The sequence below is a fragment of the Galeopterus variegatus genome, unplaced genomic scaffold (assembly GCF_000696425.1).
Source record: "Galeopterus variegatus unplaced genomic scaffold, G_variegatus-3.0.2 Scaffold790, whole genome shotgun sequence".
Taxonomy (NCBI): domain Eukaryota; kingdom Metazoa; phylum Chordata; class Mammalia; order Dermoptera; family Cynocephalidae; genus Galeopterus; species Galeopterus variegatus.
In genome coordinates, this window is record NW_007726901.1 from 339,428 (window position 1) to 363,497 (window position 24,070).

A 24,070-nucleotide genomic window follows, 5' to 3' on the forward strand; every position below is an offset into this window, starting at 1 on the left:
TTTTCCTTTGTTTTTAAGGAGGGCCGAGGGTAGTTTTGCTGTGGACTTTAAAGATTTGGGGCTTTTTTTCTTCATTGCCCCCCCCCCCCCGAACATACACCATCTCTGAAAATGCTTGAGCTTCTTCTCTGGGACCTCCTGGCTCCAAGTTTCCCTGCTTGCCTCAGACTTGGGGCTGCTGTCTCCTCTTGGAGGTCACCACATCACTCTAGTCCTCTTTTGTGACAATTCCTCCTTATATTTTCCAGAAAGAACACATCACCTTTATTACTAAAGCTGCTGAGTTCCTTATTTCTGTTTATCGCTTAAGATGTCTGCCTCTCTTTTCTCCTTTCTTCAGTGAGTATCAATCAAATCATACAGAATCTACCTGAATAGATCTCCCTGAATCTACCTGGTTGGCTTCCTATTTTTCACTCTCACTGCTATTGTTTGGCCCTAATTATCTCTTGTTTAAACAGTTGCAAAGCCTTCCAATGAATTTCTTGCACCTCAACAGTTCACTACTCCTCTTCCCCATTAATCTTTTATAAAACTGCCTGATTGGTATTACTGGAACAAATCACCGATCATATCATTTTCCTATTTAAATATTCAATATCATTATTTACTGATATTTCTTAAATGACTACCCATTTCCACATACTCATTATCTGCCTGGAAATGTAAAGTGGAAACAGATATAATCCTGGGAGTATACTCTAATATCACTTCTGGGACCCCATCCTCTTATTCTGCTATAGATGAGGTCCCCCCAACAGCACTGCACAGCAACTTCTACAGAGCAGGGAGAATATTAAACTTTTGAAGTCAAGGTCAAGTTTTCCATTTCCAGCTGCTTCTGGGTGGTTAGGATAATCCACCTCCTGGGATCAAAACACTGCTCTTTTCTCGGTACTCAAGCATACCTGGAAGTTCCTCTTCTGGACAATGATTTTCCAAGATGAGTCTGGGCCAGAACAGTAATACCGGATCAATGCGAGAAATTAACTTTAGCCCGTTTTTCCAGCAACCTTCCAAGGTGTCTTACCAGGATTACTGTTTTAATAAGAGATCCAGAAATGTGTTAGGCACCTTCCTGCCTCCCCCACCCCCTCCAGGAAATGCCGTCATTGTGGTACTTAGCAGTCCTGATGGAGCATTCCCACACTGTCAGGCAATGAATCATGAGATGATCCAGAAAAGTTTTTTCTGCATCCACACTCCCACTGGAGCCATGTGCATACACCCAAGACTACCAGCATCATTTTTAATTATTAATTATGTCAGTGATATGATATTGATGAGCTGCTGCAGGAGGAAATGCATTCCTAAAGCTGGGGAGGGGGGCGGAGAGTGTGGGTGGGGAGATGGAGAGAGAAAAGATACTGTGATCTTTACAGTTTTATATATGTAATTAAGACTCCCTTGAATCTGGGCAACTTTACAGCTTAAGTTGATCTCTTTACCTTGCCAACTAAAATGTTCTGCAATCCCCTTAAGTTGTTGACAGGTTGTTAAAACAGGGCAACCTGCCCTCATCTAACCGGCCTCAGCTCGAGTCTTTGCTTATAGCCCTGGGTCCTTGGCTTTGTCAGGGGAAGGTGTGGCTTTGGGAGAGTGCACTAAGTTCAGAATCTTGAAGTGGCAGAACACAAGGCATCAAAGGGGCCGTGCTCCTGTGCATGGGAGCAGTAAGCAGGTCCTGGCACAGGCAGGTAGGAGGCGTGCCACCTACAAACACGGTATAGGTCAGGAGTCTGTAAAAAGAGGATGTTAGAGAAGAAAAAACTGAAAGCAGGTCAGAGACCCTGAGAGCTGTGATTTCTATATTTAGATACATTTATGTATGTTTGTACACTGAAGGTCACTCTGGGCCAAGAGCCATCCAACTCCAGCAGGCTTTGCTGTGATCCAATCATTTTTTTAATTTGAGGAGAACGTATACTCCCAGCTTGATGCACTTTGTTGTTGAAATGGCAATGGGTTTGCTGCAATAAGGCTAGAATCAATGTGGGAACCATTTGAACATAAACATGGCAGCAAGAAAGAGAAACAATTAAAATCATTTTCTTTTTTTCTAAACAAGAATCATATTTCAAATCCTTTTCCTGGAAAGAACATGCTCTAATAGTTTACCCCTTGTACAGTCACATAAGTTGAGTTCATAAGAATAAGAATACAAAATGTACATATAACCCGAATATTATCAAGTCCCTAATGAAGTTACATTAACATTAATACTTAGCAGGGGCAGCTACATAATTTGTGGGTCCCAGTACAAAGTGAAAACGAGGGCTTTTTGTTCCAAAAGCAGGAAAAATTTCCTTTTAAAGGAACTAAATTATAAAATATTTTTATTTCTTCTGCAATCTTTCTTTTGACTTTTCATAGTGTTTTAAAATGTCCTTCTAAGTAAAAAAAAAATAGAATTTTATATTAGACTGAATTTTAGCATTTGTTTTCATATTGTACAGTGCCAGTTTTAAATGCAAATAAAATAGCATCTAACTTGAATACAGAATCAATGAAATCGCACAATCTTTACGTTGTAGTTTATATATGCATTGCATATGCATTTCTTTCTTCCCAGAATAGGAGAAACACTGGACAAAACTAACTCAACTGTTTTTATTTCACTTCTTGATATGCACACATTCTGCCAACACTTCTACCTCCTGCTCACTGATGAGTAAGGAGATATTACAAGGTAAAGACCTATGGGTTGCCCTACCTTTAGCTTTCCTTCCATGTCATCACTTTCAGTGGAAGTGGTTAGCTAATACAGGAAATAAACATAAGAAAGAAAGGATGGATGTGGTACATTGTGCTGGGACCCAGAGGTCTCTCACATCTCAGCAGTCTTGTTACAATTAAAAATCAAACAAATTTAAAACAATAGTTAAAGAAACAGAATAATAGGACAAGTATCACAAGTCAGTATGATGTATTAAAAAAACAGTATAGAGAACTGAAGAATTTCAGAGAAGAGAGAGAAAATGGAGAGCTGGAAAGATCATCATCAGTAACTCCATCCTCATCAAATGTCAACAAGAAATTAGTCTCTTAATTGAGAAATTTGAATCTTGTTTGGGCTTTGGTAAGGCAAAGATGGAAAGAAATGCCAAGAATAGGGCCAAGGTGATAAAAAATTAAGATAGAAAGATGGTCCTGGTGAGAATTTAAGACCCTATCTAAGGCATTTCAGCTTAATCCTATAACCATTGTTGTTATTATTAATAATAATAATAATAAAGAGCTACTATTTGTTAATTCCCTACTCCATGCTAGGAACTGTGACTATTTCTTTATATGCATTAATTAACTCTTTCAATCTTCATGACAAGACATGAGTTAAGTACTATTAATAAGTCTTTTTTTACAGAAGAAGAAATTATATTAAATAACTTACCCAATGACCTTGCAGCCAGAGCATTTGGGGATAAATAATTACAGCATTCAGAACAGATGAATGACAGGGTAAGAGGTGGCTAAATCTGCCAGTACTGTGTAGGATCTATCTGAAGGCAGTCTTTCCAGCAAAGCAATATTGAATTAATATATATGTGAAATTTTAAAACTATAGACTAGGGAGAAGCAATGGAAATGTAAAAGGAAGAGAAAGATGCAAGAAAAAATGCAAAAGAAAAATCAACAGGTTTGAGGGCTAGTTGTATCATGGACTGGGGGATAGCAAAAAATCAAGGATTGTTAGTTTATACCAGAGGTTACAAACTCATGGTCCACTGGTTGAATCTGGTCTACAAGCTGGCTTGGGGAGTTGGTTATAGCATTACTTGTCAACATTTCAAAATTTCAAAATTTATATAAAAATACAAAATTTTGTTTCATTATTTGTTTTAAATAGAAAGATTTGACCACATGGGTCCTCATTTACTCATGGTAGCCATCAGCCAGAGTTCCTTTTAGTTCTTGTTTTCTCCACTACACAGAGTCCCACTGGTTACACTTCATTTCTTTTTATTATCTATCTGACCTCTATTAGAGGCATTTGATTTGTTAATACCTGTTGATACAGATAAGTATCTTTTGAAAAGATTTAATTAGATAATGTATGTAAAAGTGTTTTGTAAATTATAGAGTAGTCCATACATATATGTACGACATTATTAAAGTTTACTAATCCAACCCCATCACATGTTGTTAACAAAAGGACCAACCAACAATTTAGAGAAGGAATTTATTCTGAAGCATCAGCACATCCTGTAAATCTCACATTTATTGATTCATTCATTAATATAACAAGTATTTATTAGGCACTGTACAAGATAGTGAAACAATCACCATTTCAATCGGTAATGTTTTATTGACCACTTAAAATCTTCTAGGTACTAGAGTTACAAAAGTGAATTATGTAGATGAAGCCCCTACTTTTAAGAAACTTACAGACATTGTAAAAGGAATAAAATAGAAATAAATAAAAGAGAAAAACTTAACATAAGCACCGCTTCTCTCAAAATGATAAGATAATGTCATAATGTCAAAAAATAAATGAGTAACAAAATATAAAAATAAGATAGTGTGAAAATGCTACGGAGAAAATAAAAGAGCTATGAAACAGAGTAATGTGATTGGCAGTGACAAGGGCATGACACATCTAGATAAGAGTGGTCAGGATCACCTGAGGAGGTGACAGCTGAACTGAAATTTGGATGATGGGAAGAAGGAAGCTACAGTGTGGGTACCTTGATGCAAAAGGCCCAAAGGATAGAATGAGCTTGCTATTCTTGGGAAACAAGAAGACCAGGGTGGCCAGGGGCTGGTGAGGAAGAGGGAAAGCTTATGAGTTAAGGCTGGAGAGTTGGGCAAGGGCCAGATCATGCAAAGCTGAAAGACCCAGTTTCTCAGCCCAAGAAACTCATAGTCTAGAGCAGACGGACACAAAAACAAATGCTTACACGACACTACAACAAGATAAATGCTATGACAGCATCCTAAGTGGTTGAAAAGTAAGGACAGAGGATCAGCTATATCTTCTGGAACTTGACAAGTGTCTGTGATCTTTCCCCACCCTGCACCGCTGCAACACCCACCAGTGTCCTCCTTCAGTGTGGCTCCAAGGGAACCACCACTACCCAATTAATCTGAGTGCTCCTCTGAACTGGCAAAGAATTGGGCTCATTGCCTATAAGTCACTTTGAGCCCTTGGGAAGAAAGGCAGTCAGTAAACAAACCTGGGATTATCTCACTGCTTTATAAGATCAAAGCACTTTACAGACATTAACTAATTGAGTGTATCGTGTTGCAGATTGTCAGTATAGTAATGAGTCTCTGTTTAAGTGCGCTTTCTTTCTTTCTAAAATGCCTGTCTACCCTGTGAAGGTGTGACTTCTACATTGACATCGATGGACAGAAGTGTGTATTTGTCCCTCCTTCTCCACTCCTAGAGAACTTTATCTCAGCGTGGGGATTGAGTCTGGTGAGGATGGCACTTGACAGAAGAATTGGGATTCTTCCTCCACAGTCAATTTGAGGACTTTTGAGTTAGACGTCTCTGTTAACGAAACTAACACCACAGGGCCCAGACCTGTGTGGAAAACTGTTCTTTCCATGCTCTCTGAACTCAATGGCACCCCTAAATCTTGGCCCACTATATCACAACTATATTTCATCGAAAGGGAGACTGGAAAAGAGTATAAATAGATCCATGCATCAGAATCACTCGTTGGCTACTTAAAAATACAGGTTCCTGGCACCCTCCCTGGAGTTACTGAATCACAGTTCCAGGAATTTACATTTTAATAAGTTTTCTAGTTGCTTCTCATGCACATGCAATTGAGAACCACGGCAGTAAAAATTAACTCAAACTCAGGTCATTCAATTTCATTCAGTAAATATTTATTAAGTACCTACCAAGTACAAGGTACTAAGAAAGTCACTGCAGAGGAAATAGAGAAAAAGGAAGACTTCATTCCTGTTTGAGAAATATATATTCCAGAAGGATGGAAAAAGCAGAGACAGGTGATTTTAATACGAGATAAAGCATGATAAAGATGTGCAGAGAACAATGGTGGTTCAGAGTAGGAAGGGATGATACCCAGTCAGGGTCCAAGCAATGAAAGCTGCAGCCTTTTTAGCTGGACTTTGAAGGATGATGAAGATGTCAACTGATCATAGCCTAATGATCAGAAGCACAGGCTTTGAGGTGAGAAAGTCCTGGATCCTGGGCATGGCTCTCTACCTCACTATGTGATCTTGGACAAGTCACCTAACATCTCTGCCTTAGTTTAGTCATCTATAAAAGGAGGTGGCTAACAAGATGATTTGAGGACTTTTCTACTCAAAAGCATTATTACTCTGATTTTCTCTGCCTTGATGATCTAGGGGTAGGGGTTATGGTTTTTCAGACTGATGGGTTAGAGACTGTGAGATGTGGAACATTGTTGGCAATGAGAACTGTGTGCTAGGTGGAGAGGTGTATTGAGGCTAGAACCCCTTTAGGCCAGGCTCCCAGACAGGTTTAGTGAGAAGTGCTGTTGATATACTTGCTGTCGCTGCTGGTTTTAAAAGTGCTTACCTCTTATTAAACACTCACAGTAAAGAAAAAATGCAGAGTTTGTTGCTGCTGCTGCCTCAAGATTTGTTCTCCTAGAAATAAACAGAAGATTTCCTCAAAAGAGAGGTCAGTTAAGCTTCTATAACTAATTTTTTTAAAAATTGAAACATAATTGATTATACATATTTGTGGGATACAGAGTTGCATATCAATACCTTTGTAAAATATGTGATGATCAAATCAGGATAATTAGCATATTCATTGAACACAGGAGAATAAAAAGCTCTGGAGGAATATTCTTGTTACTGTCAACAGACTCGACTTGCCCTCTTGCACTGAACAAATAACCTGAAAGTCCAAAAGTTGGTGCAAGGACTGGAAGCTTTATTCAGATAACCAGCCTCTGGGGGATGACCAGGCTGAAATCATACCACCTTCTAATGCCTGTCCTGAGGTTTATAAAGGGGAAGAGACTGGAAGGTGATGTAAGGGTTTTGTCCTGCTGGCAAAGGGAGGTCCAGTCATGGGATCAGCAGAGAATCTGAGTCAGATGTCGGGGTCCCATGATGAACTGGGTGCTTTGCTGTTCTCTTGGAATTCCTTTGTTTGCAGTTGATTAGGAAAGGTAAGAAAAACAAGAAAAATTAGTTTCAATTCTTAATTTTAGGTATGCAACATCTAAAGCAAATCAACGTAAGAGGGTGTAATGGGAGATAAACAGAAATAAACTTTTGAGAAGGATCCTTTCGGGGCATGATTTCATCCCCAGGCAGTTTCAGGTCAGTTTCTCAATTCCTCTGCTAACATCAAGGAATTGATGATTATCAGTTCCTAAATTAATGGCTAACTGAAATTTTCTGCTTGGTCTCAGCTACCCCAAAGATGACCTTTCTCTGGCTAAAGTCCCTTTCATTCTGAGTGGGACATCTGTCTTGGTATAAGTGGACCTCAAAGGGGACAGGGCTAAGGTATACAGAGATGCTTGTTGGGGATTTCCCTTCTCAGTTTCTTCTCCCTCAAGTTTATTAATCATGCAGATCATGGTGATAAACATTTTCCTTCCTTCTGTCAGTCCAGGGATGAGGGCTACGTAGGGCACGGTGGGAGAACTGTAGCATAAGAATTAGGCTGATAGTTCTTCTGGTGCTGCTTCTGAGCCTTCTGGAGAAGGATTGTTGTCTTCCTGGACAAGCAATAGCTAAGTGTTTCATCTATCCCTGTGTGACCACTTCTTTATAAAAAAAGAGAATAAGGGTCAAGCCTTCTAAATTTCTCAGGGTAGATAGTGTCGTCTTGAAGCCTTTGGACATCTTTAAAAATTTCTGTGTTAATGATTTAGAATTCTTTGAGGGCAGTGGTGTGCAGATGAATGTTTAACAACTGACTGGAGGAGACTTGATGTATAGCATTTACTGGTTCCTCTGGTGTAAATACTCCCAGCAGAGCTGACTTCAAGCTGTCACTGTGAAGTTACCAAACTCTGAGTTGGAAAGAGATGACCACTAGCAACCAGTCAGAGCTGGCGCCAGCTCACCGCTGCTGGAAGGTATTCATACAGTCTTTCCTGTGCAAAAGGAGGTCAGCCACTTAGCTGAAAGGTTGAGTTTTTGAGAAAGACCTGGCCAGCATCACCTCTAGGTGCTCAGTAGGCCTGTTAGCCCTGGGGCTGTAACTACTGAGTCCAGTTGTTCTGAAGCAGACAGGGCTGGACTGAGATCAGAGGCCACAGGTGCAGCCTAGTCAGCAGCCGTGGGAGCTTTTCTGCTAAAACATCATTTCTATCTGGTTCTGGTCACTGCTGCTGTGGGTAGCACTGTTCTTATCCCACTTCACAATTATTCAGAAGAGTGGAGTTGGATATGGGGGTGGGGAGTGGGCAGACTGCATCCTTACTCAGCACTGTGATGTTGAGAGGTTGGGGAAGGCTTGTGAGCAATCATCAGTGCAGATATGGGTTCTTAGGGATGGACCCCAGAGGGTGTTTCAGGTACAGAAATCTCACTTTGTGCTGGTTTACATGTGGCATCACAAAATGTAGTATTTGGATGATGCTATGTATGATGTTACGTTCTTTCTGGATACGTTTTCATCCTTTTTTTTATTTTGGAAAGTAAACGCTTATGGAAATAAAAATTAAACAATATCGAGAGCTACAAAGTAAAAGCAATATTCTCTTCCTTCTCACCTCCAGTTGCACACTTCAGAGTTAACCACTGTTAGTGATTTGCATGTATCATTCCAGGTTTATTCCTATTGTTATTCAAATGAAGACATAGGGCTTTTACTGATGTTTTTAACATTTTTTTTTTTTGTCCTTTTTGAGACTGGCCGCACTGCGCTCAGCCAGTGAGCGCTGTGAGCGCACCGGTCATCCCTATATCGGATCCGAACCCGTGGCGGGAGCGCTGCTGCGTTCCCAGCGCCGCACTCTCCCAAGTGCGCCACGGGCTCGGCCCAACATGTTTGTTTTGATACTGTACAAAAATAAGATCATATTCTATATAGTTTAAAACTTGATTTTTTAACTAATAAGAAACATAATGACTGTCTTTTCAATTAGCTCACTCAGATCTATATAACCCATGTTAATGGCTGCTTGAAATTCTAAGAACTAGCTCATTACTAGAAGTGGTGCTATTCACATGGTTTCATTTTCTCTCCCTATTACAAATATGCTGAAATAAGTAACTTCATAACAGGGAGGTAATGCTTACGTGTGGAGATTCCTTGGGGGACAGATGATTTGAGTTCAGATCTTAGCCAGCCACTGACTATCTGTGTGACTTTAAGCAAGTTAGTTATCTTCTTCTTACCTTAGTTTCACAATCTGCAAATTGATGTCGATTATAATAACATCTAATATTATCATAAGGATTAAGAAAATTAACACACATGCTTTAAACAATACCTGGCACACCAAAAGAGCTCAGTAACTGTTAGCTATTATTTTATGGATTTTTACACACTCATGACAGCTAACCTGTTTGCTAGATACCTAGAAGTAAGTCAAAATGTGCATAATCAGCTCTGGCAAGCTTCACCTTGGCTCCAGCCCCACTGAATGAAGGCATTCCTGGGGCCATATCTAAGATATGCACATTTTATATTTTGATATGTGGTGTCAGATTGCTCCTAACTCCCAAGGTTGTACCCTTTTGAATTCCAACAGCAATATAAAGTGTGCCCCTTGCCAACATTGAGGATTATCAATCTTTTAAAATGTTGCCAGTTTGTTTTAATACGTATTACCAGTTTGACTCACTGAAAGAACAAGGTATCCAAAAACTTTAGGTACTGAACAAATCATGAAGAAAAGGTTGGGGGAAGTGAAGATAAGAATCTCTCATGTCCTTATTATTGAGGACAGAGATCTTTAACAATCAGAGAGCACATTGCTGCTACTGCACATTTAGTTTTTCTCCAGGTGATCTTTTCTTTTGAGGCATCTTATTTCCACCGTTCTTCCTCATATATGCCTTATCTAGAGGCAGACACAAGTCACAAGTGGGTTGGGATGGTTTTACTAGCATGTCTGCATCAGATACACTCAGGGAGAGGCCATAGCACTAAGAGCTGCCTCAGACAGGAGTAATGCAGCATCGCCTCCCTCTCCAAAGAGACGATCATATTCTCCCAGGCATTCCTGGCCAAGGTAGGTTGGCCAGGTTATAATTGTCACTCATCATGCCTCTCACATGTGTAACTTTTCACTCTTATTTTGTAAAGTGGTAGCTGAAGCATGGGGAGTGAGAGCATTCTCTTCAGACAGTGTAAACTATGCTCACAGAGCTAATCCCATGAAGCAGAGGTAACTTCAAATGGTTTCTAGAAGTCTGGTGTCATCCTAGAAATGAGACCATGCTCAGCTGAGACCATGGTTTTGTTTACCAAGTAGACGTGACCCTTTGTCAAATAGTACAATCTTTCTCATAGGAATGTGGCAATCTCATTCTGGATAATGTAAGCCTTAATTAGTGAATAATAAATCCCCAAACTATGGTTTAGAACAATATACATAGAAATCATTCATTGCATCAATTATGGAATAGAAAAAAAAGAAAGTGAAAATTTTGGACATCTGGTCAAATAAAGAGACATATTTTTCTGGATATGTCACCAGTTCACCTAATTATATATGTTGTTAGAGATTGGACTGAAGCTATCTGAGCAAACATATATATGCAAAGAAGCCATAATCCCAGCTGTAAGCACATCCAATTGAAGTGGAGATCTTGTAATTATTCCAAATTAGTGTAGACAATCAGCAGGATATAGCAATAAACAAAAACAAATGTATTCTCTTTGTGGCTTAGATTATCTGTTAAGTACTAGAAGAACTGGTTAGATAAAATATATACACTACACTTATGCACCAATAGCATCTGTACAGAACTGGTGACATGAGAGCATATAATCAGGATGACTTTCCATTTTATACCTTCCATTACACAAAAAGGAGACAATTATTCTTTTTGTTTTCATGTTTTTCTCAAATTAATAATTGGGTTCATGTCTACTAAAAATCATTATCTAGTTCATAAGCATACAGGATTGCCCCTACTTTTTACATTATATGCTCACTGGGAATTAAAAGTAAGACAGAAAAAGCAAACACATCATTTAAAATTAAGAGAATCTTCCCTTTCTGATTTGGGGAAATTTATTTCCTTGGTTGGGGCAGAAAATTATACTTTGTTGATATGATTGAATGGCTCAAAGCCAGATTTTGTGCAAAAACACACAGAGATTTTAATTTTAGGAAAAGTTTGAGGAACTTCTTTCAATACAAGGCATCCATTTATCCTCTCTTTTCCCACCAGGCTGTATCTCTTTTTCATTCAAAGTTTCCTTTGAAGTCAGTTGTGGCCCAACACAAATAAGAGACAAAACATGGGGGATAAGAATTTAGACAGAGATGAAGAGCAGGATCTGCCCCATCCTCAGGAATCAGGCAACCAAAAAAGCTAAAACTTTTCCAAAACTCAATAACAAAAATGTAGGGAATGCCTAAAAAGAAATGGAACCTGAGCAGGGATTTCCCCAATGGTACAAAGCATTCTCTACAATGATAAACACATTCCCATTTCTATTTTAGAATTCTACTTTTTTCTGGTTTGGAGTCACCTAGAGAGTATAGACTAGATTCCTTTCTAGTTTGTAGGTGCAAGATTCTCAGTCAACACTACTGAAAGAAACCAAATTCTAAAAGCTCAACATTTTAACTTTAACTTTGAGGAATTCCAAGAGCCCTGGAGTTTCTCAAAGGATATATAAAAGATGTATCAGAACTAATTGGCTTATTTAGTAAATTAGACTATATGGAAAAGCACTGTCAGTACTAAAGGTGTTATGGATATGTGTTCCAAAATCTTGTAAGGTTCTTATATATCTGTGTCATGATATAAATGCTACCAGTCATAATCTTGGCTTAATTATAATTTTTAAATGTTATGTATTCAAATATATCATGAAAAAAACTCTGATAGGTACAGTTTTCTAACAAACTTTGAGTTCATCTTTTAACTAAAGTTCCAAAATTTTAATGAAGAAACTGATGGGTTTGTGAAATTGTTCACAAAGACCAAAACAACAAAAGTTAATTGGTAAACTAATTAAAAAGAATTATGGGTCTTTACAATTTCCTTATTTTAAAACACTGCTGGTTCTCCTAATGTTTTCCAAATGTAAGAAAACTCTCTCTCTTAAGCTGTCTATAACTAACAACAGTTTGGTAAAATGTCATATAAAACAGAAGTAAAAGCATTTGTTTTCTCCCTATTTGATCCCCCCCCCACCAAATTTGATAACTTTAAGTATCCTTGTAATTATTATTGCAATGTGGCTATTTTTATAAGTTCAATGAAAATTAACTCTCTCTCTCTTTATAATAGGATATAATTTAAAATTTTGGATATAAGATAGCATGTCACATTTCCAAGCTCTGACCTCTCTTTATGTTTGCCGTAAATTTGGCCTGAACTGCTGCTTCATCCTGCTGTTCATCTTTCCCCCCAACGTGGGACAAAACACAACCTGGGAAACAGTCTTCCCAGCAACGTGGAACAGAACACTGAAAGAAGGTGAGCTGAGATGCTTCTTTCTATCATCACCTGGGAAAGAGCCTTCCCAACACCGAGAGATTTATGCAAAGAAAAGTAAGACCTTTTCAATTTAGATATTGATTATCAATGCTTTTATGAGAAATGCCTTGATCATAAGGGGGAAATAATGTCTTCTCTACAAAAGCAGTTCTCTAAATTTTCCTGGCCTTAAAGAGGGTGTTTGTAACTTGAATGAGACATCCTACTCTTTTTTTTTTAAAAGATGACCGGTAAGGGGATCTTAACCCTTGACTTGGTGTTGTCAGCACCACGCTCAGCCAGTGAGTGAACCGGCCATCCCTATATGGGATCCGAACCCAGGGCCTTGGGCCTTGGTGTTATCAGCACCACACTCTCCCGAGTGAGCCACGGGCCGGCCCGGGACATCCTACTCTTAAGCAAAAGACTTGTAATTGATCAAAAATTTGACAAAAGACTAGACACTCTGAAAAGCAGTAATGTCCTGGACAGTTTTAACATTAACAAACTCTCCGGACCCAGAATCAACTATTATGCAGAGCAGAATACCTCCAACAATTCAAAGCACCTGGATTGATGCCACTACAGCTGCCCTGAGAGACGGTGACATCATTAGTCCTTACCTGAAGTAAATTAAAAGGACTTGCCATGCTAAATGATACTAACTTTGCCTTAACAAAATGCTTTTTGTCTTAACTGTGCCAACCTGATCTATAGCTTTTGCTTTTTCTTTTAAATAAATACAACGGGGGAGATGTGGAATATCCTACAAAGCATATGTACTTCACAGGGCCTGGTTTTCCAAAGCCTTACAGTTCCAAATATTGATCTTGCAAGGACAGGAAATTTTCCTCAGGCTATAAGTCCCTGTTGCAAGATAAGAATTGTGGCACAGCAGGTTGCTGGCTCAAAGACAGACTAGTTACTGATTGTTATGTGAAGATACTGAGAAATTGCTATAAGAAGGAATGTTTGCTAAGATCAAGCTTGTGTTGATAAGACCTCTTAATTGCCTTACTGGAATGTCATCTGGCTTGTTTCACTGAATGTTACCAGCCTATATTGTTAAACTATAACCCCACCTTTGTTCTCTTCCTGTAACTTCCTGGTCTGGAAAATAAATGCAGGAAGAGAACCCCAATTTGGAATTAATTTCCCAAGGAAGGGATCTGTCTCATTTGAGGGTTCTGATGGGAGATTAACCACTTTGGGGCCTCTCACTGCTCAGAAGAGATGGGCTTTGAGTAATCCTTTCATCTCCATCACCCGGGGGAAGTAGAGGGACAAATCCGTGGGGGGGTGAAGTGACACAAAGCAACAAAATGGTGCCCTGTGTGTACAAATTTTTACAGACATGAACTCCCTGACTCTCAAAAAGGCAACTGAAAGAAATATTCAAATAAATCTGCAAGGATATCTGAAAAGCAAATCAAAACAAAACAGAACATTCTTATTCCTCCACCCATGTCTACCTACAAGTATAGCCTGCTGCAGCAGGAACTCCCTCTGCTTTGGTGTAACTTATCTCATGGGCTGACATTGAGCTTCTGAAATAAAGCTAGGAGAATGGAAACATACACACAAGCGATTCTCATTCATTTATGCAATTGTGGGAGAAGATTTAGAGATGTCCTAGGAGTTCCAGGCACAATCCTGAATATTGGAGATAGAAAAACGCATAAGATACATTTTTTTGTTACATACAGTCTTACAGAGATTTAAATAATTACAATACAATGTGATAAAATGCTGTAAGAAGTGCTAATTAATACCAATGTTTATGAGCTATGAAGTTAAAAATAAAGACCAGTGACCACTTGAAGGTTTTGCCTTCTTTTTCTGAAGACAGAACCCCCAGTTTTCATGGTTTTGAATAGCCTTTAATACTGTCTGTATTTATGCAAGTTGGCAAACCTTTTTGCACATATGCTTACTTACTTGCAAATCAAATCATTTAATAATAGATTTTGATAGTTATAGATGCACGTTAATTATTTTAAAATTCAAGGATGCAGGGTTACAATATAGCAGCATTCCCAGTTAAATCTTTACCACAATCAGGATGCAGTGTTTGACTGAGTTTACCATTTGGGGTGTGTTAGCTACAACTATGAAATAAAAAGTTATTTCCAGTGTAGGGCCCAGAGAGCAATGGTCAATTCCTATGGGAGAGGTAGTTGTAGGTACTTATTTTGATCCAGAAGTCCTGATTTTCATTTAAATCACTGAGAAGCACCATAACTGGAAATGTCTTCTCCTTCCCTGGTTCTGCTTTCTGCTCTAGGCCTGTAGCTCTCTAATGACAGTGTGATGGAGCTGTGGCAAACAATCTGGTTAAATATGTCATCAGAACTGTTAAGTGATTGCAAACCTGAATAAATGTTAAAATACATGCACATCACATTTAGTACCTTTGGAAGCAAGGAAATAACATGTAAAAAACAAGGTCCTTACAGTGCCTCCACTAATGCAATAAAAACATGGTATTATATAAAATTTTAATTTTTGTTATTAAAAACACAATATTGCATGCCTGTCTTTGTCTCACTTTTTCTCTGCATGTCAGTGAAAGAAAGTGAGCTGAAATGTCAGGTACTGTTCAAGCTTTATTAAAGGAAAAGAATCTGCTGGACTGCACTCAAAATGGAGAGCAGCATCCAACGTCAGGATGGGAGGGCTTATTCAGGCTGTAAGGAAGGCTGATGTAATCAGGGAGGGAGTTTGGTGCTGGAGTGGAAGATAAGGCTGGCTGATGCAATCAGGTGGAAGGCTGCACCATGCGGAAGTAGAGGAGTTTCTGTTTCTCAGAAACCATGAGGTTTCTCGTACGGGAAAGGCTGGCAGCCATTTTGTGCTCAGTGTGTGTAAAATGGTACCGGTCACGTCCAAGATGGTGCCAGTCATGTCTGAGATCCATCATTCCCGCCTTTTAAGTATAGGGAGAAGGGAAAGGGGGTGAAGGTCTCATTCTTCTGAAGCTACTTCCTGCTGGAGATGGGTGAAGATATAAAAAAAAAAATTAGGTGGCAGGGTATTGGTTTCGTGTGGGGAGGCTGTATTCTTCTGGGGAAGGGTCGACGGTTCTCAGGGGCTGATATCCTCCTTCCAGGAAAAATTCGGCAAACTTTTGATTGGTGAAAGGCTGCATCCACTCCTGTAAGAAATTAGAAAGACACTGAAAGAGGCAGGGACCAAGAAGAAGGATAAGTCCCATCATGGTTAGGGGTCCAACGTGTTTTTCCTGAAGTCCTCCCCCATTGTTATAGTCTAGGTGAGTGGTTTGGGTGAAGCAGAAATGTTTTTGTTGGGGGGGGGCGCACTGGACTCCAGCAGAATCCCCTTTGGAAAGAGCTATCCAGTAGTTTTTACCCCTGTAAGAACATGACATGGCAGTTGTCTGGTCATAGCATGTTGTGGGAACATATGTCAGGGATGTGAATGTGTCCTATTGGGTTCTCTTGAAGATTCTGGGTGGCAGACCCGGGAGGTTGGAAAGTGCCCTTCCACCCACCAAGACCTTGGTTATACATTGTGAACAGGGTGTGGCATATGTCTCTGTTAGGAAAAGAAGCAAGAGGCAAGTGCTCAGGGGTTGAGAGGTTGAGAGGGTGCATAGCAGGAAAAAGGAGTAGAGGGTAACCTTGTCAGGGGTGCAATTGCAGAGGGTGCCCTGCCAGGCTAATTCAGTTACGCACTCAAGGATGTGTTCAACACTGGAGGTGGCGGGTTAAGACCAGTCTTAGAGCAGCTCCTGTATGAAGGACATGAAGCGGGTCTGCAAGAGTAAGAGGATAATCACTGGGGCAAAGATCATCCTTCTTCTGGGATTGGGGGAAGAGTGGAGGTCCTGGAGATTTTCAATTTTGTGGGTCCTAAAATAGATGAAGTGTAAGGAGATGTTGGGTTGGGAATTGAGCAGAGGGATCCCTCGGTTTGGTGTTAACAGATTCTTTGGGTAAAGTCTCAGGTGCTAGTTTTACCAAGGATAAGTGATACTGAGGGGCCTTTCCTAGTATCTTTACTGCCATGGGGGTGGTGAGAAGTATTATATAAGGCCCTTCCCAACATGGTGAGAGGGGCTTTGGGCATTGGGTTTTAATATACACTTGCTGTCTCAGGCTCAGTTTAAAGTCTGAGGGAGTGGTGGAAAAAGGATAAGGTAACAGAAGGTTGGCCTGTTCCCGAAGAAGATCCCTAATGAGTGAAAGAGTAGGGAGATACTGGCCTAAAGGCAATGAACTGGAAGGGAGAGGTGTGAGAGTGAAGGGTCTATCGTACATAAGTTTGAAGGGGCTGAGGCCTTTGGGTTTGTGGGGGGCAGCTCGCAAGCAAGTGACTGCTAGAGGGAGAAGTTGGGTCCCAAGGGAGGTGAAGTTCCACGGACAGCTTGGTGAGGTGTGTTTTTATGAGGTGATTGGCTTTTTCTAGTTTTTCTGATGACTGAGGCCAATATGGTATATGTAAGTCCCATATTATATGTAATGCTTGTACTGTGAGTTGTGCAATTTGGGAAATGAATGCCGGGCCATTATCAGACTGGAGACTGGTGGGCAAGCCAAATTAAGGGATGACTTCTGAGGTGAGAGCCTGCATTACTGTTGTAGCATCCTCTGAAGAGCAGCGAAAAGCCACAACCCCACCTGAAAAGGTATTGACTAAGGTTAGAAGATACTGTGTCCTTTTGTGAGGAGGCATGTGAGTAAAGTCAATTTGCCAATCCTGGCCAGGAGTATACCCTTTGGCCTGGTGGGTGGGAAAGGACCAAACTTGGAGGCCACGTTGATTGGAGCAATGAGTACACAAAGGAAAATTTTGAGTGATTTGTTTAAGTAACTTGGCCATGTGGGGAGAGTAATATAAGGGCTAAAGAAGGCAGAGTAGGGTTTCATATCCTATATGAAATGAATTAAGGAAATCTAAAAGGATTTTCTCAGTTTATGTGGTAGGGAGGACATAGTGACCGGAGAAAGTATACCAGTTGCGCTTCCTCTGTGCTCCCAACTGTTGGAGGTGTTGTATTTCTTGAGGTGTGTATTGGGGTAAGGGTGTAGGGGCCATGAGAAGGACCTGAGCAGGAGAGGAAGAGTGAGGGCCTGGTGATTGAGCAGCCTGTTTTGTGGTTAGATCTGCCAGTTTGTTTCCCTGGGCTATGGGGTCATTGGAGGCTTGGTGTCCTCTGCAGTGTATAACCCCAGCCTCCTTTGGGAGTTGTGCAGCCTCAAGAAGTATCTTGATAAGATGTCCATTTTTTATGGGCCCTCCTTGAGTGGTCATGAATCCTCTCTCCTTCCATATGGCCATGCAGGAGTGTAGGATGTGGTGAGCATACTTAGGGTCAGTGTATATATTGACTCATTTGTTACTTGCTAGAGTGAGAGCCTGGGTGAGGGCAATGAGTTCTGCCTGTTGGGAAGTGGTGTTGGGGGGAGGGGGCAGCTTCAATAGCTTGTGTTAGATTTACTATGGCATAACCCACCTGGGGGGCTGGCGTGGATGTGGTGCTCCCATCTATGAACCATGCATGTTGGGGCCCTGTAATGGGATGCGGGGAAATGTGTGGAAAGGGATTGAGAAAGAGGTCTAAAGCCTCGATGCAATTATGTTCTAAGGGTTGTGAGTGTTTGGGGATGAGAGTGGCTGGATTTAAGGGAGGGCGAGGTTTAAAGGAGAACTGGGAGTTTTCAGTGAAGGTAAGGTGGATAAGTTGTAGGTGGGAAGGGGAGAGAATTGACATGGCCTTATGGCTGAGAAGGTCTTGAAGGTGATGTGGGGAACAAATGACTGTTTGTTGTCCAAAAGTTAGTTTAGAGCTTTCTTGTGCTAAAAGGGCAGCTGCTGCCAAGGCCTGTAAACAGGGAGCCCATTCTCAAGCTGTGGTGTCCAATTATTTGGAAAGGTACGCAATAGGAGAGAAGATATCTCCTGCCTCCTGTCCCAAAACTCCAACCACCAATCCTTGGGTTTTGGTGGTGTATAGGACAAAAGGATGAGTTAGGTTTGGGAGGGGTAGAGCTGGGGCTGCGAGGAGAGTGGCTTTTAATTGCTGGAAGGGAGAATGAATGAGCTTTGTGGGATCTAAGGGAATGGCAGGATCCCCTTAGGCTGCCTCATAAAGTGGTTTTGCTAGCACGCCAAAGTTAAGAATCCATAGGTGAAGATACCCTGCAAGCCCCAAGAAAGAAAGGATTTCACCCTTTGTGATAGGAGTAGGGAGTTCAGAAATCAAACTCTTGTGATCCACCATTATTTCTCTGGTGTTGGGGGTGAGGTGGACTCCCAAATAGGTGACTGAAGGAGAAGAAATTTGGGCCTTGCTGGGGGACACTCGATATCCCCTGGAGGCCAGGAAATTAAGGAGAGCAACTGTGTGTGCCTGTGAATCCTCATAGGAGAGGCTACAAAGGAGGAGGTCATGCACGAATTGTATTAAATTGCTAGAGCTTGGAGGAAGTTCAGATAAGTCTTGAGCTAAGGCCTGGCCGAAGAAGTGGGGGCTATCCTGAAACCCCTGAGGTAGTACTGTCCAGGTGAGTTGTTGGGAATGACACGTATCAGGATCAGTCCAAGTGAAGGTGAACAGGTTTTGACAGGAAAGGTGTATGGGTATAGAAAAAAAGGCATCTTTGAAGTCAAGTACAGGGAAGAAATGGGTTGCTGTTAGGACTGTGGATAGAAGAGTATAGGGGTTAGAAACAATTGGGGTTATGGGTAAAATGGCCACATTAATGGCCCTGATGTCTTGAACTAAATGTTATGAGCCATTAGGCTTTATAACCAGAAGGATGGGTGTATTAAAAAGTGAGTGGGTAAGCCGTGAGAGATGAGAAGAAAGGAGTTTGTGTATGACAGGTTTTAAACCTATTAGGTGTTTGTTAGTGGTGGGGTATTGTGAGACATTAGGGAACAAAGAGGGGTTCTGCAATTTAACAAGGATAAGGGAATGGTGTGTAGCAATGGAGGGAGAAGAAGTGTCCCATACTACAGGATTAACCTTGTCCTAGGGGAATGGGAAGGTGGAAGACTCAGGGGCCAGGCCTGGGGTGGCCTGTAACAGGAGTATTGTAGCTGGAGTTAAAGTGTTTAGGGTAAGAGTAGCTTTGAACTTGGAAAGGATGTCCCATCCCAGTAAGGGGGCTGGGCATTGAGGCATTATTAAAAATTTGTGAGTGAATTGGGTTTGATGTGGGGTGCAGGAAAGGGGTTGAGTGATCCATGGGTGGAATTCTGATCCCGTGACCCCTACTATTGTGATAGAGGATGGGGTTTTTGGTCCTGCATATTCAGGAAGGGTAGAGTAAGTGGCCCCTGTATTGATGACAAAAGAGATTGGCTTATCTGCTATGAGGTGAGTTACCCTGGGCTCAAACAGGGTGATCTCCGTGGGGGCCTCAGGCCCTGGGCATCATCAGTCCTCCTCCTGGGCAAAGCCAAGGAGCTCTGGTAGGGATGGCCATGGAGCTAAAGGTTGTGGGTTAGGGTCCGGGCCACTCCCTCTCTGGTGAGTGGAACAGTCAAACCCCCAGTGACTTGGGTGTTTGCAGTGAGGACAGGGCCTGGAAAGAGGCTTGGGGTTAGGACAGGCCCATACCCAGTGGCCTACTGACTGCATTTGAAGCAGTTCCTGGGTGGCTTGCCCCTGGGGGCAACCGTCTTAGGGGTAGTATGTGAGCCTCAGATAGCATTAGCCAGGAGTTTGTATTTGGTCTGATCTCTTTTGTATTGATCCTTTTTCTCCTCCTCCTCCCTATTGTTAAAAACCTTGAAAGCTGCATTGAGGAGGTCTTGTTGGGTCATACTTGGAGTACCATCAAGTTTTTTAGTTTTTTCAAATATCAGGGGCTGATTGGGTAATGAAATGAGAGTGCAGGAGGGCCATGCCTGCAGGGGAATTTGGGTCTATATGTGTGTATTTATGTGAAGCCTCAGGGAGGTGGGTTCTGAATTCCTTAAGATATGTGTCTGGGTTGGACTGGAAAGATCCCAGTTGTTTTTTGATTTGGGAGAAATTGAAAAGAGAAAAGGGGATATGGACCTGGACAATTCCCTCCAACCCAGCCACTTCACAGAGGGGGTGTAAAGGAGGCAGCACTGAGGCTGGGTTGTCACCTGAAGAAGAAGAAGGAGAGGGGTTGGGTGGCTGTGGATGAAGAGAGGGAAAAGGTGAAGGGGCTTGTGGAGGATCTGGAGCATAAGGAGGTGGTCGGGGAGTACAGTGGTCTGATGGATCAAAAGATTAATCCAAGTCTGGAGTGGGAGGTCGGGTATGAGCTAGGAGAACTTGAGATGTAGGACAGTTTTGATAGAGAGAAGAACACGATTGGAAATAGAAGAAGGCTTGAAAATAAGGAATCTCTCTGGCTTTGCCACTTCAGTGACAAAAGTTGTCTAGGTCTCTGAGAGTATCCAAATTGGAAGTGCCATTTTATGGCCACTGGGATCCATTGTCTAGTTTGTATTTAGGCCAAACATGATTGCAGTAGAAAATGAGGCATTTGGGTTTAATATCTCCCTGGAGGCCAAGAGGTTGGCCAGGAGACAGACCAGAGACATAGAGCATGGAGAAAATGAGATGTTTAGGTTTAAATTGGCCAGGACACAGCCCAAGAGCATAGAGTGTGGAGGTTTGGATTGTGAGGATCCCATTTAGAGGGTGAGAAAGGAGGTGATCAGTCCCAGTAGAAGAAGGGTAACAGCAAAGAGCATCCTCATTGGTGTGCACCTACTTTTTGAGAGAGAAGCCACTGACTGGCAAGAGGAGCATCCTCCAATAGCTGGAGGGCATGAGAGGGGTTCCCTTGGCTGGGTGCCTGGTCTTTGGGAAGTAGACAATAGTTGTAGAAAGTAGTTGGGGAACCCGTAGAAGTAGGACAGACCCACTGACTCACCCTGAATTGAGGCCAATGTTGGATGTGTTGGTCTTGAAGGGGCAAGAGGAGAAAGTCCCAGAGGTACCTGGTTTGGCAGGTCAAGAAGGGTGGCCACAGGCCAATCAACCTAGGTGGGGATCATCCAAGAACGTCTGCCAGAGCTCTTCCCAGGTTTCGGCACCAAAATTAAAGAAAGTTACCCAAAACACTAGGTACCAATCAAGCTTTATTAAAGGAAAAGAATCTGCCAGGCTGCATTCAAAATGGAGAGGAGCAGTCAGTGTTGGGGTGGGAGGGCTTATATAGGCTGTAAGGAAAGCTGATGTAATCAGGGAGGGGTGTGGTGCTGGTGTGGAAGATAAGGCTGGCTGATGCAATCAGGTGGAAGGTTGCACCCATGTGTAAGTAGAGGAGTTTCTATTTCTCAGAAACCATGAGGTTTCTCGTAAGGGAAAGGCTGGCGGCTGTTTTGTGCTCGGTGTGTGTAAAATGGCACTGGTCACATCCAAGATGGTGCCAGACATGTCCAAGACAGTGCTGGTCATGTCCAAGATCCATCAGTTGATCTCTATTTTAATGAAAAATAGTAGATGATGTCCACAATTTGACAAACATTCACTGAGGACCTACTACCTGCTAGGGATGGCTCAAATACAGATGCTGCCTGAAATTGATTAGGAAGGGGCTTAAGTGGCTTGTGACTGAAAAGAACACTGACACAAAGTCCAAGTTCGGTAGTTTGGGGCTTGGGAAGGAATAATGCCGATATTTTTGCTAAGATTGTTCATTGTTTTAGGAAGGTTTGTGGGGGTTTTTTTGGCTACTCTTGTCACAGTTTAATAGGCAAAGTTGTGACAACTTTCCTATCCTCAAAGCAGTTTATAGTCTAGCAGTCTAAACACATGTTTACACATTCATTGTCTTATTCATTTGTTTACTCATCTATCCACAAATACTTAATTGCATGAATACAAAAATAATGGAATATGAAGTATTAGAAAAAGAAAAAAGAAATGGCACTGTGCACAAAGAATAGAGACACACTATTTTCCCAGGAAGAATACATAGTCTAGTTACACACCAAGCACAAACATACACACACACACACACACACACACACGCAAGCACACACGCACACACACACATACAAACACACATATCAAGCAAGAGGAGAAAATATCCATGCTTTCTAAGGAATGTATAATAAAGAAGGAAATTATGAAATTATGTGGGGCAAATTGGCCTTTTATTGTTGTTGCTTAATAGTCAATATTACCTTTCCAATAACAGCTACTTCAATGTACACACTTCTTGTGTAGGGTAGAAATATTAAGATAACAAATGTTATAGAATTATAAAGATAAATACCCACAGATGCACTGGTAAATTGTATGTACTGTCGTAAGTATTCTTTGAAATGACTTATTAATCTTCTTTATTCTTCTTTCCCCTTTTGTGCTTTATGAACATGCTGTTCTTTACCTGCTTTCTTTGGTCTTTACATTCCTCACTAATACAAACAAAAGACATTCATTGTTAATGTGCTTGTTGATTATGCCAACTACTGTACTTAAACCAACAAAGGATTATGTGAAGAGGGCCCAAATCCAGCTTGTGTTCATTGTTAATACATGCAGCCAAGTTTCTCTACAGTTTATTCTTACTGTGTTGCATCAAGTCTACTTTTTATTAACATTTTCATGGCTTTTTGACAAAGACAGAATGGAAAAATATTGAATGTGTAAAGACAACTCTTCTAAACCTTTAGTCTAACCTATCCCTGGCCCTTTGGTAGATATAAAATACTAAAATCTGCCCTTAATGTTCAATTGTTAGATACCTCTGTTTATACAAACTTACAGCATCTTGGGTATACAATGTTTTTTAAAAATAAGTATCCGTGCTTCCAAATGCAATGGTCAGATAGGATAGATATTCACGTTCCAGAAGGGAGAAATAGGAAAGAAGAAAGGAATGAGCAGGTCCAAAACCTAATGAGGCAAGCAATATTAAATATTAAGGCTTGAGAACAATCTTGTTTAACTTGATGCTCTGGCCTTCAGCCCACTGGGGCAGAGGTCCCACTTTCTGGACCCACTGGGGTGGAAGTTCTGCCCCCAAAACTTTGCTGTATGCCTTGGCTCTCATGGGTTAAAATCACCTGCCTGTGGCTTTCCCAGGCTGGAATCACATGCTGATGTCATTAAGGAAGCCCCATCCCCATGGCTCAGGTGATCATTACCCTAGTGGGATCTCTCTGTGATGGCCTTGCCCCCACCTTGGTTCTCTGCCTGGGCTTCATGGCTGTCTGGGTAATCCTCTGAAATCTAGATAGAGGAAGCCACACCCCCACAGCTTTGCTGGGTGCAGCATACACTGCACTGAACAGAGGTACACCACAGCTGCCCTGGAGTGGCTAAGGAGTGCTGCAATGAAGTGCAGGGAGCAGAGTCCAAGACATGATGAGGTGGTGCTTGCTAGCAGTGACCCCTTCTTTTAAATTATTTTGCCCCCAAGGCCCTTGTACTCTGAGCCTGTGAAGGAAGGGGAAACCCACACCCCATGATTTTTAAAACACCTTTCAGATCATTCTTCTATTGTTGTGGACAATAGGTCTTGGCTTCTGT